The sequence below is a fragment of the Colletes latitarsis genome, chromosome 3 (genome assembly GCF_051014445.1).
Source record: "Colletes latitarsis isolate SP2378_abdomen chromosome 3, iyColLati1, whole genome shotgun sequence".
In the NCBI taxonomy this organism is placed as follows: domain Eukaryota; kingdom Metazoa; phylum Arthropoda; class Insecta; order Hymenoptera; family Colletidae; genus Colletes; species Colletes latitarsis.
In genome coordinates, this window is record NC_135136.1 from 2,716,071 (window position 1) to 2,731,607 (window position 15,537).

Below are 15,537 nucleotides of genomic sequence, written 5' to 3' on the forward strand. Positions count from 1 at the left end.
TTGAACAGATCCTGGGTTTTTTCTAGTCTGGATCACGTAGTAATGTGGTACCACACTGAAACAGTCCATTAAACCTGGTTTCGATCAATATCTTTGAGGATAACGCATTATAGGTATATGTTGGGCCTGGGATTTGCCCACATCAGGGTCATACTTTCACATTTTTCGCATACTTGTTGGCCAGATCCCTGGCTTTTTCTGGTTTGCATCACGTAGTAATGTGGTACCACACTGAAACAGTCAATTAATCCTGGTTACGATCAATATTTTAGAGGATAACGCACGTTAGGACTAGGTTAGGCCAGGAATTTTCCCTCATCAGACTCATACTTTCGGATTCTTCACATACTTCTTGAACAGATCCTGGGTTCTTTCTGGTTTGGATCACGTAGTAATGTGGTACCACACTGAAACAGTACATTAAACCTGATTTCGATCAATATTTTAGTGGATAACGCACGTTAGGTCTGGGTTAGGTCTGGGATTTGTCCTCATCAGGCTCATACTTTCGTATATTTCTCATACTTGAAAAGATCCTGGGTATTTTCTGGTTTCGATCACGTAGTAATGTGGTACCACACTGAAACAGTCAATTAAACATGGTCTTGATAAATATTTCAGAGGATAACGCATGTTAGGTCCAGGTTGGGCCTGGGATTTGCCCTCATCAGACTCGTACTTTCGCATATTTCTCATACTTGTTGGCTAGATCCTGGGCTTTTTCTGGATTGGCCAATGCAGTAATGTGGTACCACACTGAAACTGTCATTTAAACGTGGTTTCCGTCAATATTTTAGAGGATAACACATGTTAGGTCTAGGTTAGGTCTAGGATTTGCCCTCATCAGTCTCATACTTTCGCATACTTCACATAATTCTTGAACAGATCATGGGTTTTTTCTTGTTTCGATCACGTAGTAATGCGATACCCAAGTGAAACAGACCATTAAACCTGGATTCCATTAATATTTTAGAGGATAACACATGCTAAGTCTAGGTTAGGTCTGCGATTTGCCCTCATCAGGGTCACACTTTCGCAGTTTTAACATAAATGTAAACCTGATCGATGGTTTTTTCTGCTTTGGATCACGTAGTAAAGTGGTACCGTACTGAAACAGTCAATTAAACCTGGTTTCGATAAATATTTTAGAGGATAACGCATGTTAGGTCTAGTTTAGACCAGGGATTTGCCCTCATCAGGGTCATCCTTTCGCAGTTTTGACATACATGTTGACCTGAGCGAGGTTTTTTTCTGCTTTGGATCACGTAGCAAAGTGGTACCGCACTAAAACAGTCCATTAAACCTGGTTTCGATAAATATTTTAGAGGATAACGCAAGTTATGTCTAGGATAGTCCAGGAATTTGCCCTCATCAGCTTCATACTTTCGCATCCTTCACATACTTCTTGAACAGATCCTGGTTTTTTTCTGGTTTCGATCACGTAGTAATGTGGTACCACGCTGAAACAGACCATTAAACCTGATTTCGATTAATATTTTAGATAACACACGTTAGGTCTAGGTTAGGTCTAGGATTTGCCCTCATCAGACTCATACTTTCGCATTCTTCACATACTTCTTGAACAGATCCTGGGTTCTTTCTGATTTGTATCACGTAGTAATGTGGTACCACACTGAAACAGTCCATTAAACCTGATTTCGATCAATATTTTAGAGGATAACGCACGTTAGGTCAGGGTTAGGTCTAGGATTTGTCCTCATCAGGCTCATACTTTCGCATATATCTCATACTTGAAAAGAGCCTGGGTTTTTTCTGTTTTCGACCACGTAGTAATGTGGTACCACACTGAAACAGTCGATTAAACCTGCTTTCGATCAGTATTTTTGAGGATAACGCATGTTAGGTCTAGGTTGGGCCTGGGATTTTCACCCATCAGTCTCATACTTTCGCATTCTTCACATACTTGTTGAACAGATCCTGGGTTTTTTCTATTTTCGATCACGTAGTAATGTGGTACCACACTGAAACAGTCGATTAAACCTGGTTTCGATCAATATTTAAGAGGATAACGTATGTTATGTCTAGGTTAGGCCTGGGATTTTCCCTCATCAGACACATACTTTCGCAGTTTTAACATACATGTTGAACTGATGGAGGCTTTTTCTGCATTGCATCACGTAGAAAAGTGATATCACACTAAAACTGTCCATTAAAACTGGATTCGATCAATATTTTATAGGATAACGCAAGTTATGTCTGGGATTGGTCTGGGATTTGCCCTCATCAGGCTCATACATTCGCGTTTTTCACATACTTGTTGAGCAGATCCTGGGTTTTTTCTGGTTTCGATCACGTAGAAATGAGGTACCACACTGAAACAGTCAAGTAAACATGGTCTAGATAAATATTTCAGAGGATAACGCATGTTAGGTCCAGGTTGGGCCTGGGATTTGCCCTCATCAGACTCGTACTTTCGCATATTTCTCATACTTGTTGGCTAGATCCTGGGCTTTTTCTGGATTGCATTACGTAGTAATGTGGTACCACACTGAAACTGTCAATTAAACCTGGTTTCCGTCACTATTTTGGAGGATTACACATGTTAGGTCTAGGATTTGCCCTCATCAGTCTCATACTTTCGCATATTTCTCATACTTGTTGGCTAGATCCTGGGCTTTTTCTGGATTGGCCAATGTAGTATTGTGGTACCACACTGAAACTGTCATTTAAACGTGGTTTCCGTCAATATTTTAGAGGATAACACATGTTAGGTCTATGTTAGGTCTAGGATTTGCCCTCATCAGTCTCATACTTTCGCATACTTCACATAATTCTTGAACAGATTCTGGGTTTTTTCTGGTTTCGATCACGTAGTAATGTGGTACCACACTGAAACAGATCATTAAACCTGGTTTCGATTAATATTTTAGTGGATAACACATGTTAGGTCTAGATTCGGTCTGGTATTTGCCCTCATCAGGCTTATACTTTCGCATTCTTCACATACTTGTTGAACAGATCCTGGGTTTTTTCTAGTCTGGATCACGTAGTAATGTGGTACCACACAGAATCAGTCGATTAAACCTGGTATCGATCAATATTTTGGAGGATAACGCATGTTAGGTCTCGGTTTGGTCTAGGATTTGCCCTCATCTGGGTCATACTTTCGCATGTTACTTAAACTTGCTGGCCAGATTCTGGGCTTTCACTGGTCTGGATCACGTAGTAATGTGGTACCACACAGAAACAGTCGATTAAACCTGGTATCGATCAATATTGTTGAGGATAACGCATGTTAGGTCTCGGTTTGGTCTAGGATTTGCCCTCATCAGGCTCATACCTTCGCATATTTCTCATACTTGTTGACCTAATCGATGGTTTTTTCTGCTTTGGATCACGTCGTAAACTGGTACCACACTGATACAGTCAATTAAACCTGGTTTCGATCAATATTTTATAGGATAACGCAAGTTAGGTCTGGGCCAGGTCTGGGATTTGCCCTCATCAGGGTTATATTTTCGCGTTTTTCACATACTTGTTGCACAGACCCCTGGCTTTTCCTGTTTTGGATCAGGTAGTACTGTGGTACCACACTGAAACAGTCGATTAATCCTGGTTTCGATCAATATCTTAGAGAATAACGCATTTTAGGTCTATGTTAGGTCTGGGATTTGCACTCATCAGGCTCGTACTTTCGCATATTTCTCATACTTGAGGGCCAGATTCTGGGCTTCCTCTGGTTTGGATCAGGTAGTAATGTGGTACCACACTGAAACAGTCCATTAAACCTGGTTTCGATCAATATCTTTGAGGATAACGCATTATAGGTATATGTTGGGCCTGGGATTTGCCCACATCAGGGTCATACTTTCACATTTCTCGCATACTTGTTGGCCAGATCCCTGGCTTTTTCTGGTTTGCATCACGTAGTAATGTGGTACCACACTGAAACAGTCAATTAATCCTGGTTACGATCAATATTTTAGAGGATAACGCACGTTTGGACTAGGTTAGGCCAGGAATTTTCCCTCATCAGACTCATACTTTCGGATTCTTCACATACTTCTTGACAGATCCTGGGTTCTTTCTGGTTTGGATCACGTAGTAATGTGGTACCACACTGAAACAGTACATTAAACCTGATTTCGATCAATATTTTAGTGGATAACGCACGTTAGGTCTGGGTTAGGTCTGGGATTTGTCCTCATCAGGCTCATACTTTCGTATATTTCTCATACTTGAAAAGATCCTGGGTATTTTCTGTTTTCGACCACGTAGTAATGTGGTACCACTCTGAAACAGTCAATTAAACCTGGTTTCGATCAACATTTTTGAGGATAACGCATGTTAGGTCTAGGTTGGGCCTGGGATTTTCCCCCATCAGTCTCATACTTTCGCATTCTTCACATACTTGTTGAACAGATCCTGGGTTTTTTCTATTTTCGATCACGTAGTAATGTGGTACCACACTGAAACAGTGATTAAACCTGGTTTCGATCAATATTTTAGAGGATAACGTATGTTATGTCTAGGTTAGGCCTGGGATTTTCCCTCATCAGACACATACTTTCGCAGTTTTAACATACATGTTGAACTGATGGAGGCTTTTTCTGCATTGCATCACGTAGAAAAGTGATATCACACTAAAACTGTCCATTAAAACTGGATTCGATCAATATTTTATAGGATAACGCAAGTTATGTCTGGGATTGGTCTGGGATTTGCCCTCATCAGGCTCATACATTCGCGTTTTTCACATACTTGTTGAGCAGATCCTGGGTTTTTTCTGGTTTCGATCACGTAGAAATGAGGTACCACACTGAAACAGTCAAGTAAACATGGTCTAGATAAATATTTCAGAGGATAACGCATGTTAGGTCCAGGTTGGGCCTGGGATTTGCCCTCATCAGACTCGTACTTTCGCATATTTCTCATACTTGTTGGCTAGATCCTGGGCTTTTTCTGGATTGCATTACGTAGTAATGTGGTACCACACTGAAACTGTCAATTAAACCTGGTTTCCGTCACTATTTTAGAGGGTTACACATGTTAGGTCTAGGATTTGCCCTCATCAGTCTCATACTTTCGCATATTTCTCATACTTGTTGGCTAGATCCTGGGCTTTTTCTGGATTGGCCAATGTAGTATTGTGGTACCACACTGAAACTGTCATTTAAACGTGGTTTCCGTCAATATTTTAGAGGATAACACATGTTAGGTCTAGGTTAGGTCTAGGATTTGCCCTCATCAGTCTCATACTTTCGCATACTTCACATAATTCTTGAACAGATTCTGGGTTTTTTCTGGTTTCGATCACGTAGTAATGTGGTACCACACTGAAACAGATCACTAAACCTGGTTTCGATTAATATTTTAGTGGATAACACATGTTAGGTCTAGATTCGGTCTGGTATTTGCCCTCATCAGGCTCATACTTTCGCATTCTTCACATACTTGTTGAACAGATCCTGGGTTTTTTCTAGTCTGGATCACGTAGTAATGTGGTACCACACAGAATCAGTCGATTAAACCTGGTATCGATCAATATTTTGGAGGATAACGCATGTTAGGTCTCGGTTTGGTCTAGGATTTGCCCTCATCTGGGTCATACTTTCGCATGTTACTTAAACTTGCTGGCCAGATTCTGGGCTTTCACTGGTCTGGATCACGTAGTAATGTGGTACCACACAGAAACAGTCGATTAAACCTGGTATCGATCAATATTTTTGAGGATAACGCATGTTAGGTCTCGGTTTGGTCTAGGATTTGCCCTCATCAGGCTCATACCTTCGCATATTTCTCATACTTGTTGACCTAATCGATGGTTTTTTCTGCTTTGGATCACGTCGTAAACTGGTACCACACTGATACAGTCAATTAAACCTGGTTTCGATCAATATTTTATAGGATAACGCAAGTTAGGTCTGGGCCAGGTCTGGGATTTGCCCTCATCAGGGTTATATTTTCGCGTTTTTCACATACTTGTTGCACAGACCCCTGGCTTTTCCTGTTTTGGATCAGGTAGTACTGTGGTACCACACTGAAACAGTCGATTAATCCTGGTTTCGATCAATATCTTAGAGAATAACGCATTTTAGGTCTATGTTAGGTCTGGGATTTGCACTCATCAGGCTCGTACTTTCGCATATTTCTCATACTTGAGGGCCAGATTCTGGGCTTCCTCTGGTTTGGATCAGGTAGTAATGTGGTACCACACTGAAACAGTCCATTAAACCTGGTTTCGATCAATATCTTTGAGGATAACGCATTATAGGTATATGTTGGGCCTGGGATTTGCCCACATCAGGGTCATACTTTCACATTTTTCGCATACTTGTTGGCCAGATCCCTGGCTTTTTCTGGTTTGCATCACGTAGTCATGTGGTACCACACTGAAACAGTCAATTAATCCTGGTTACGATCAATATTTTAGAGGATAACGCACGTTAGGACTAGGTTAGGCCAGGAATTTTCCCTCATCAGACTCATACTTTCGGATTCTTCACATACTTCTTGAACAGATCCTGGGTTCTTTCTGGTTTGGATCACGTAGTAATGTGGTACCACACTGAAACAGTACATTAAACCTGATTTCGATCAATATTTTAGTGGATAACGCACGTTAGGTCTGGGTTAGGTCTGGGATTTGTCCTCATCAGGCTCATACTTTCGTATATTTCTCATACTTGAAAAGATCCTGGGTATTTTCTGTTTTCGACCACGTAGTAATGTGGTACCACTCTGAAACCGTCAATTAAACCTGGTTTCGATCAACATTTTTGAGGATAACGCATGTTAGGTCTAGGTTGGGCCTGGGATTTTCCCCCATCAGTCTCATACTTTCGCATTCTTCACATACTTGTTGAACAGATCCTGGGTTTTTTCTATTTTCGATCACGTAGTAATGTGGTACCACACTGAAACAGTGATTAAACCTGGTTTCGATCAATATTTTAGAGGATAACGTATGTTATGTCTAGGTTAGGCCTGGGATTTTCACCCATCAGTCTCATACTTTCGCATTCTTCACATACTTGTTGAACAGATCCTGGGTTTTTTCTATTTTCGATCACGTAGTAATGTGGTACCACACTGAAACAGTGATTAAACCTGGTTTCGATCAATATTTTAGAGGATAACGTATGTTACGTCTAGGTTAGGCCTGGGATTTTCCCTCATCAGACACATACCTTCGCAGTTTTAACATACATGTTGAAGTGATGGAGGCTTTTTCTGCATTGCATCACGTAGAAAAGTGATATCACACTAAAACTGTCCATTAAAACTGGATTCGATCAATATTTTATAGGATAACGCAAGTTATGTCTGGGATTGGTCTGGGATTTGCCCTCATCAGGCTCATACATTCGCGTTTTTCACATACTTGTTGAGCAGATCCTGGGTTTTTTCTGGTTTCGATCACGTAGAAATGAGGTACCACACTGAAACAGTCAAGTAAACATGGTCTAGATAAATATTTCAGAGGATAACGCATGTTAGGTCCAGGTTGGGCCTGGGATTTGCCCTCATCAGACTCGTACTTTCGCATATTTCTCATACTTGTTGGCTAGATCCTGGGCTTTTTCTGGATTGCATTACGTAGTAATGTGGTACCACACTGAAACTGTCAATTAAACCTGGTTTCCGTCACTATTTTAGAGGATAACACATGTTAGGTCTAGGTTAGGTCTAGGATTTGCCCTCATCAGTCTCATACTTTCGCATACTTCACATAATTCTTGAACAGATTCTGGGTTTTTTCTGGTTTCGATCACGTAGTAATGTGGTACCACACTGAAACAGATCATTAAACCTGGTTTCGATTAATATTTTAGTGGATAACACATGTTAGGTCTAGATTCGGTCTGGTATTTGCCCTCATCAGGCTCATACTTTCGCATTCTTCACATACTTGTTGAACAGATCCTGGGTTTTTTCTAGTCTGGATCACGTAGTAATGTGGTACCGTACTGAAACAGTCAATTAAACCTGGTATCGATCAATATTTTAGAGGATAACGCAAGTTAGGTCTGGGATGCCGTGGCCTCCTTCTGCGAGAACGTAATGTTGCAGAAGGAGGCCGCGGGGAGGGAGCGCGAGCTTCAGCGGCGTGCTGAAGCGCGCGCTCGTGCGGTGGCCCGAGGTCGTCGCCCGGTCGCGAGGCGTCGCGGGCGGCCGCCTCGGCGTGGCGGATGACCTAGGCTGGGAGGGGGGTCCTGAGGGGACCCTCCTCCCGCCAGGCGGCGCCGGGTCGGACCGGTTGGGGGTAGGAGTGCCTTCCCCTACCGGTCCGACGCAAGGGGAGGCACCCTCGGCGGTCTGGTGCGGCCATGAACGCCCGGCCGCCGAGGGATGGAAACGGGGTCGCGGGCGGTTGCGAGTGGGGGTTCGCAGCCGCCACTAAACGCGGCCCCGGGACGGATAGCGGCGGGATGGAGTGGCCCCGTCCCGCCGCTATGAGGCAGTGTGTCTACTGGGGGGACCGATTGTCCCCCCGGGGGATGGGCGCGAAAGCGCGGGCACGGGGAGGATACCGGAAGAATGCTTCGAGCGATTCCCGGTATCCTCCCAAAGCGTGCCGAAGGGTCACCGTGGGGTTTTTAGTGGGTAGGTCCCGCGCCTGTCGTTGTACGGGCGCGGGGAATCCCACACACGCCTCCCACCTCTCCCCAAGGAGGTGGGACGGAGTCTTTCGAAGATTTTCCCCACGACAAAAAAAAAAAAAAAAAAAAAAAAAAAAAAGTTAGGTCTGGGATATGTCCGGGATTTGCCCTCATCAGGCTCATACTATCGCGTTTTTCACATACCTGTCGAACAGATCCCTGGCTTTTTCTGGTTTGGATCACGTGCTAATGTGGTACCACACTGAAACAGTCCATTAAAACAGGTTTCGATCAATATTTTAGAGAATAACGCATTTTAGGTCTAGGTTAGGTCTGGGATTTGCTCTCATCAGGCTCGTACTTTCGCATATTTCTCATACTTGAGGGCCAGATTCTGGGCTTCTTCTGGTTTGGATCAGGTAGTAATGTGGTACCACACTGAAACAGTCCATTAAACCAGGTTTCGATCAATATTTTTGGGGACAACGCATTATAGGTATATGTTGGGCCTGGAATTTGCCCACACCAGGGTCATACTTTCACATTTTTCGCATACTTAATGGCCAGATCCCTGGCATATTCTGGTTTGGATCACGTCGTAAAGTGGTACCACACTGAAACAGTCAATTAAACCTGGTTTCGGTCAATATTTTATAGGATAACGCAAGTTAGGTCTGGGAGCCTCGTCGGGCACCTGTCGCGGGGTGATCCCGGTCTGGCCGACTGCCAGTTCGGTTTCCGGGGGGGCCGATCGACTATCGACGCGATAGGTCGTGTGAGGGCCCTCTCGGGGGCGGCCGTCTCCCGGGGAGGGGTGGCATTGGCAATGTCCTTGGATATTGCCAATGCCTTTAACACCCTCCCCTGGGAAGAGATAAGGAGGGGACTCGAATATCATCGGGTCCCCCCTTGTCTCAGGGCGGTCGTCGGGGATTATCTCCGCGGCAGGTGGATCGAGTATCCGGGCCGGGATGGTGATATGCGGAGGGAGGTGTACTGCGGTGTTCCGCAGGGGTCGGTCCTCGGGCCACTCCTGTGGAACATCGCGTACGACTCGGTGTTGCGGGCCGGCCTCCCCGACGGCGTCAGCACGGTGTGTTATGCGGATGACACACTGGTGCTGGCCGTCGGGGCGCACTGGGGGAGGGCCATGCGTCGCGCGGAGGAGGGGTCGCAACGCGTCGTCGACCGGATCAGGGGGATGGGGATGACGGTGGCGGTCCATAAGACCGAGGTGATTGCGTTTCATTCACCTCGGCAGGATCCGCCACCCCCTCTGATCCGGGTGGGTGGGGCTGACATCGAGGTGAAGCCCCAGATCAGGTATCTAGGGCTGATCCTCGATAGCCACTGGCGTTTCGAGGAGCATTTCCGCTGCCTGGTCCCCCGGTTGGAAAGGATGGTTGCGGCTCTGGGCCGGATCCTGCCCAACCTGGGGGGCCCGGCGGGCCGAGTTCGTCGCCTCTATGTGGCAATGGTCCAGTCGGTGGCCCTATACGGGGCCCCCGTCTGGGCGGACGACCTGGCTGCCTCCCGGCGCGGCATGACTATGCTGCGTCGGGTGCAGAGGCGCATGGCGCTCAGGGTCGTCCGCGGGTATCGGACCATGTCACATGAGGCGGCGACGGTTCTAGCGGGGATGCCGCCCATGGACCTGCTCGCGCGGTCGCACGCGGTGATGTACCGGCACCGCGTCGACCGTCGCGCGGGGGTGGGGGCGGTCCCGGGCGGGCAGGAACCTGCTTGGGGCGATTTGAAGCGCCAGGCCCGGCAGTCCGTGTTGCTCGCGTGGCAGGAGCGGCTGGCTCTGCCAACCGCGGGGCACCGGACTGTCGGGGCGGTTCGGCCACTCCTGAAGGAGTGGCTGGACAGAAGCCATGGCAGCCTCACCTACCGGATGGCACAGGTATTTTCCGGGCATGGCAGCTTCGGAAGATACCTGTGCCGGATAGGGAAGGAGCCGACGGCGCGTTGCTGCCATTGCGACGCTGAGCAGGACACGGCGGATCATACCCTGGAGGTATGCCCCGCGTGGGAGGGGGAGCGCCGTGTCCTGGTCGGCGTCGTCGGGCGGGATGTCTCGCTGCCGGGCGTGGTGCGCGCCATGCTCGGCAGCGAGGAGAAGTGGAGGGCCGTGGCCTCCTTCTGCGAGAACGTAATGTTGCAGAAGGAGGCCGCGGGGAGGGAGCGCGAGCTTCAGCGGCGGGCTGAAGCTCGCGCTCGTGCGGTGGCCCGAGGTCGTCGCCCGGTCGCGAGGCGTCGCGGGCGGCCGCCTCGGCGTGGCGGATGACCTAGGCTGGGAGGGGGGTCCTGAGGGGACCCTCCTCCCGCCAGGCGGCGCCGGGTCGGACCGGTTGGGGGTAGGAGTGCCTCCCCCTACCGGTCCGACGCAAGGGGAGGCACCCTCGGCGGTCTGGTGCGGCCATGAACGCCCGGCCGCCGAGGGGTGGAAACGGGGTCGCGGGCGGTTGCGAGTTGGGGCTCGCAGCCGCCACTAAACGCGGCCCCGGGACGGATAGCGGCGGGATGGAGTGGCCCCGTCCCGCCGCTATGAGGCAGTGTGTCTACTGGGGGGACCGATTGTCCCCCCGGGGGATGGGCGCGAAAGCGCGGGCACGGGGAGGATACCGGAAGAATGCTTCGAGCGATTCCCGGTATCCTCCCAAAGCGTGCCGAAGGGTCACCGTGGGGTTTTTAGTGGGTAGGTCCCGCGCCTGTCGTTGTACGGGCGCGGGGAATCCCACACACCCCTCCCACCTCTCCCCAAGGAGGTGGGAGGGAGTCTTTCGAAGATTTTCCCCACGACAAAAAAAAAAAAAAAAAAAAAAAAAAAAAAGTTAGGTCTGGGACAGGTCTGGGATTTGCACTCATCAGGGTCATATTTTCGCGTTTTTACATACTTTTTGAACAGATCCCTGGCTTTTTCTGGTTTGGATCACGTACTAATGTGGTACCACACTGAAACAGTTCATTAAACCTGGTTTCGATCAATATTTTAGAGCATACCGCATGTTAGGTCTAGTTTAGGCCAGGGATTTGCCCTCATCAGGGTCATCCTTTCGCAGTTTTGACATACATGTTGACCTGAGCGAGTGTTTTTTCTGCTTTGGATCACGTAGCAAAGTGGTACCGCACTAAAACAGGCCATTAAACCTGGTTTCGATAAATATTTTAGAGGATAACGCAAGTTATGTCTAGGACAGTCCAGGAATTTGCCCTCATCAGCTTCATACTTTCGCATTCTTCACATACTTGTTGAACAGATCCTGGGCTTTTCTGGATTAGATCACGTAGTAATGTGGTACCACACTGAAACAGGCCATTAAACCTGATTTCGATTAATATTTTAGATAACACACGTTAGGTCTAGGTTAGGTCTGGGATTTGCCCTCATCAGACTCATACTTTCGCATTCTTCACATAATTCTTGAACAGATCCCGGCTTTTTCTGGTTTGGATCACGTTCTAATGTGGTACCACACTGAGACAGTCCATTAAACGTGGTTTCCGTCAATATTTTAGAGGATTACACATGTTAGGTCTAGGTTAGGTCTAGGATTTGCCCTCATCAGACTCATACTTTCGCATTCTTCACATAATTCTTGAACAGATCCTGGCTTTTTCTGGTTTGGATCACGTTCTAATGTGGTACCACACTGAGACAGTCCATTAAACGTGGTTTCGATCAATATTTTAGAGGATAACGCATGTTAGGTCTAGGTTAGGCCAGGGATTTGCCCTCATCAGGGTCATCCTTTCGCAGTGTTAACATACATGTTGACTTGATCGAGGGTTTTTTCTGCATTGGATCACGTAGTAAAGTGGTACCACACTAAAACTGTCCATTAAAACTGGATTCGATCAATATTTTATAGGATAACGCAAGTTATGTCTGGGATAGGTCTGGGATTTGCCCTCATCAGACTCATACATTCGCGTTTTTCTCATACTTGTTGAACATATCCTGGGTTTTTTCTGGTTTGGATCACGTAGTAATGTGGTACCACACTGAAACAGTCAATTAAACATGGTCTTGATAAATATTTCAGAGGATAACGCATGTTAGGTCTGGGCTAGGTCTAGGATTTGCCCTCATCAGGCTCATATTTTCGCATATTTCTCATTCTTGTTGGCTAGATCCTGGGCTTTTTCTGGATTGGATCACGTTGTAATGTGGCACCACACTGAAACTGTCAATTAAACCTGGTTTCCGTCAAAATTTTAGAGGATTACACATGTTAGGTCTGGGATTTGCTCTCATCAGGCTCGTACTTTCGCATTCTTCACATACTTGTTGAACAGATCCGGGGTTTTTTTCTGGTTTGGATCACGTAGTAATGTGGTGCCACACTGAAACAGTCGATTTAATCTGGTTTCGATCTCTATTTTTGAGGATAACGCATGTTAGGTCTAGGTTAGGTCTGGGATTTGCTCTCATCAGGCTCATACTTTCGCATATTTCTCATTCTTCTTGGCCAGATCCTAGGCTTCCACTGGTTTGGATCACGTAGTAATGTGGTACCACACTGCAACAGTGAATTAAACCTGGTCTTGATAAATATTTTAGAGGATAACGCGTGTTAGGTCTGGGTTAGGTCTAGGATTTGCCCTCATCAAACTCATACATTCGCATATTTCTCATACTTGTTGGCTAGATCCTGGGCTTTTTCTTGTTTCGATCACGTAGTAATGCTATACCCAAGTGAAACAGACCATTAAACCTGGATTCGATTAATATTTTAGAGGATAACACATGCTAAGTCTAGGTTAGGTCTGGGATTTGCCCTCATCAGGGTCACACTTTCGCAGTTTTAACATACATGTAAACCTGATCGAAGGTTTTTTCTGCTTTGGATCACGTAGTAAAGTGGTACCACACTGGAACAGTCAATTAAACCAGGTTTCGACCAATATTTTAGAGGATAACACATGTTAGGTCTAGGTTAGGTCTAGGATTTGCCCTCATCAGTCTCATACTTTCGCATACTTCACATAATTCTTGAACAGATCCGGGGTTTTTTTCTGGTTTGGATCACGTAGTAATGTGGTGCCACACTGAAACAGTCGATTAAACCTGGTTTCGATCAATATTTTTGAGGATAACACATGTTAGGTCTAGGTTAGGCCTGGGATTTTCCCTCATCAGACTCATACTTTCGCATTCTTCACATACTTGTTGAACAGATCCTGGGTTTCTTCTGGTTTAGATCACGTAGTAATGTGGTACTACACTGAACAGTCAATTAAACCTGGTTTCGAGCAATATTTTAGAGGATAACGCAAGTTAGGTCTGGGATAGGACTGGGATTTGCCCTCATCAGGGTCATATTTTCGCATTTTTCACATACTTGTTGAACAGATCCTGGGATTTTTTCTGGTTTGGATCACGTAGTAATGTGGTACCACACTGAAACAGTCCATTAAACCTGGTTTCGATCAATATTTTAGAGGATAACGCATGTTAGGTCTAGGTTAGGTCTCGGATTTGCTCTCATCAGGCTCATACTTTCGCATATTTCTCATTCTTCTTGGCCAGATCCTAGGCTTCCACTGGCTTGGATCACGTAGTAATGTGGTACCACACTGCAACAGTCAATTAAACCTGGTCTTGATAAATATTTTAGAGGATAACGCGTGTTAGGTCTGGGTTAGGTCTTGGATTTGCCCTCTTCAGGCTCATACTTTAACATATTTCTTATACTTGTTGGCTAGATCCTGGGCTTTTTCTTGTTTCGATCACGTAGTAATGCGGTACCCAACTGAAACAGACCATTAAACCTGATTTCGATTAATATTTTAGAGGATAACACATGTTAAGTCTAGATTAGGTCTGGGATTTGCCCTCATCAGGGTCACACTTTCGCATATTTCTCATACTTGAACACATCCTGGATTTTTTCTGTTTTCGACCACGTAGTAATGTGGTACCACAGTGAAACAGTCGATTAAACCGGGTTTCGATCAATATTTTTGAGGATAACGCATGTTAGGTCTAGGTTAGGCCTGGGAATTTCCTCATCAGACACATACTTTCGCATTCTTCACATACTTGTTGAACTGATCCTGGGCTTTTCTGGATTGGATCACGTAGTAATGTGGTACCACACTGAAACAGTCAATTAATCCTCGTTACGATCAATATTTTTGTGTATAACGCACGTTAGGACTAGGTTAGGCCTGGGATTTTCCCTCATCAGACTCATACTTTCGCATTCTTAACATACTTCTTGAACAGATCATGGGCTTTTTCTGGTTTGGATCACGTAGTAATGTGGTACCACACTGCAACAGTCAATTAAACCTGGTCTTGATAAATATTTTAGAGGATAACGCGTGTTAGGTCTGGGTTAGGTCTTGGATTTGCCCTCATCAGGCTCATACTTTAACATATTTCTTATAATTGTTGGCTAGATCCTGGGCTTTTTCTGGATTGGCCAATGTGGTAATGTGGTGCCACACTGAAACTGTCATTTAGACGTGGTTTCCGCCAATATATTAGAGGATAACACATGTTAGATCTAGGTTAGGTCTAGGATTTGCCCTCATCAGTCTCATACTTTCGCATACTTCACATAATTCTTGAACAGATCCTGGGTTTTTTCTTGTTTCGATCTCGTAGTAATGCGGTACCCAACTGAAACAGACCATTAAACCTGGTTTCGATTAATATTTTAGAGGATAACACATGTTAAGTCTAGGTTAGGTCTGGGATTTGCCCTCATCAGGGTCACACTTTCGCTTATTTCTCATACTTGAACAGATCCTGGGTTTTTTCTGTTTTCGACCACGTAGTAATGTGGTACCACAGTGAAACAGTCGATTAAACCGGGTTTCGATCAATATTTTTGAGGATAACGCATGTTAGGTCTAGGTTAGGCCTGGGATTTTCCCTCATCAGACACATACTTTCGCATTCCTCACATACTTGTTGAACTGATCCTGGGCTTTTCTGGATTGGATCACGTAGTAATGT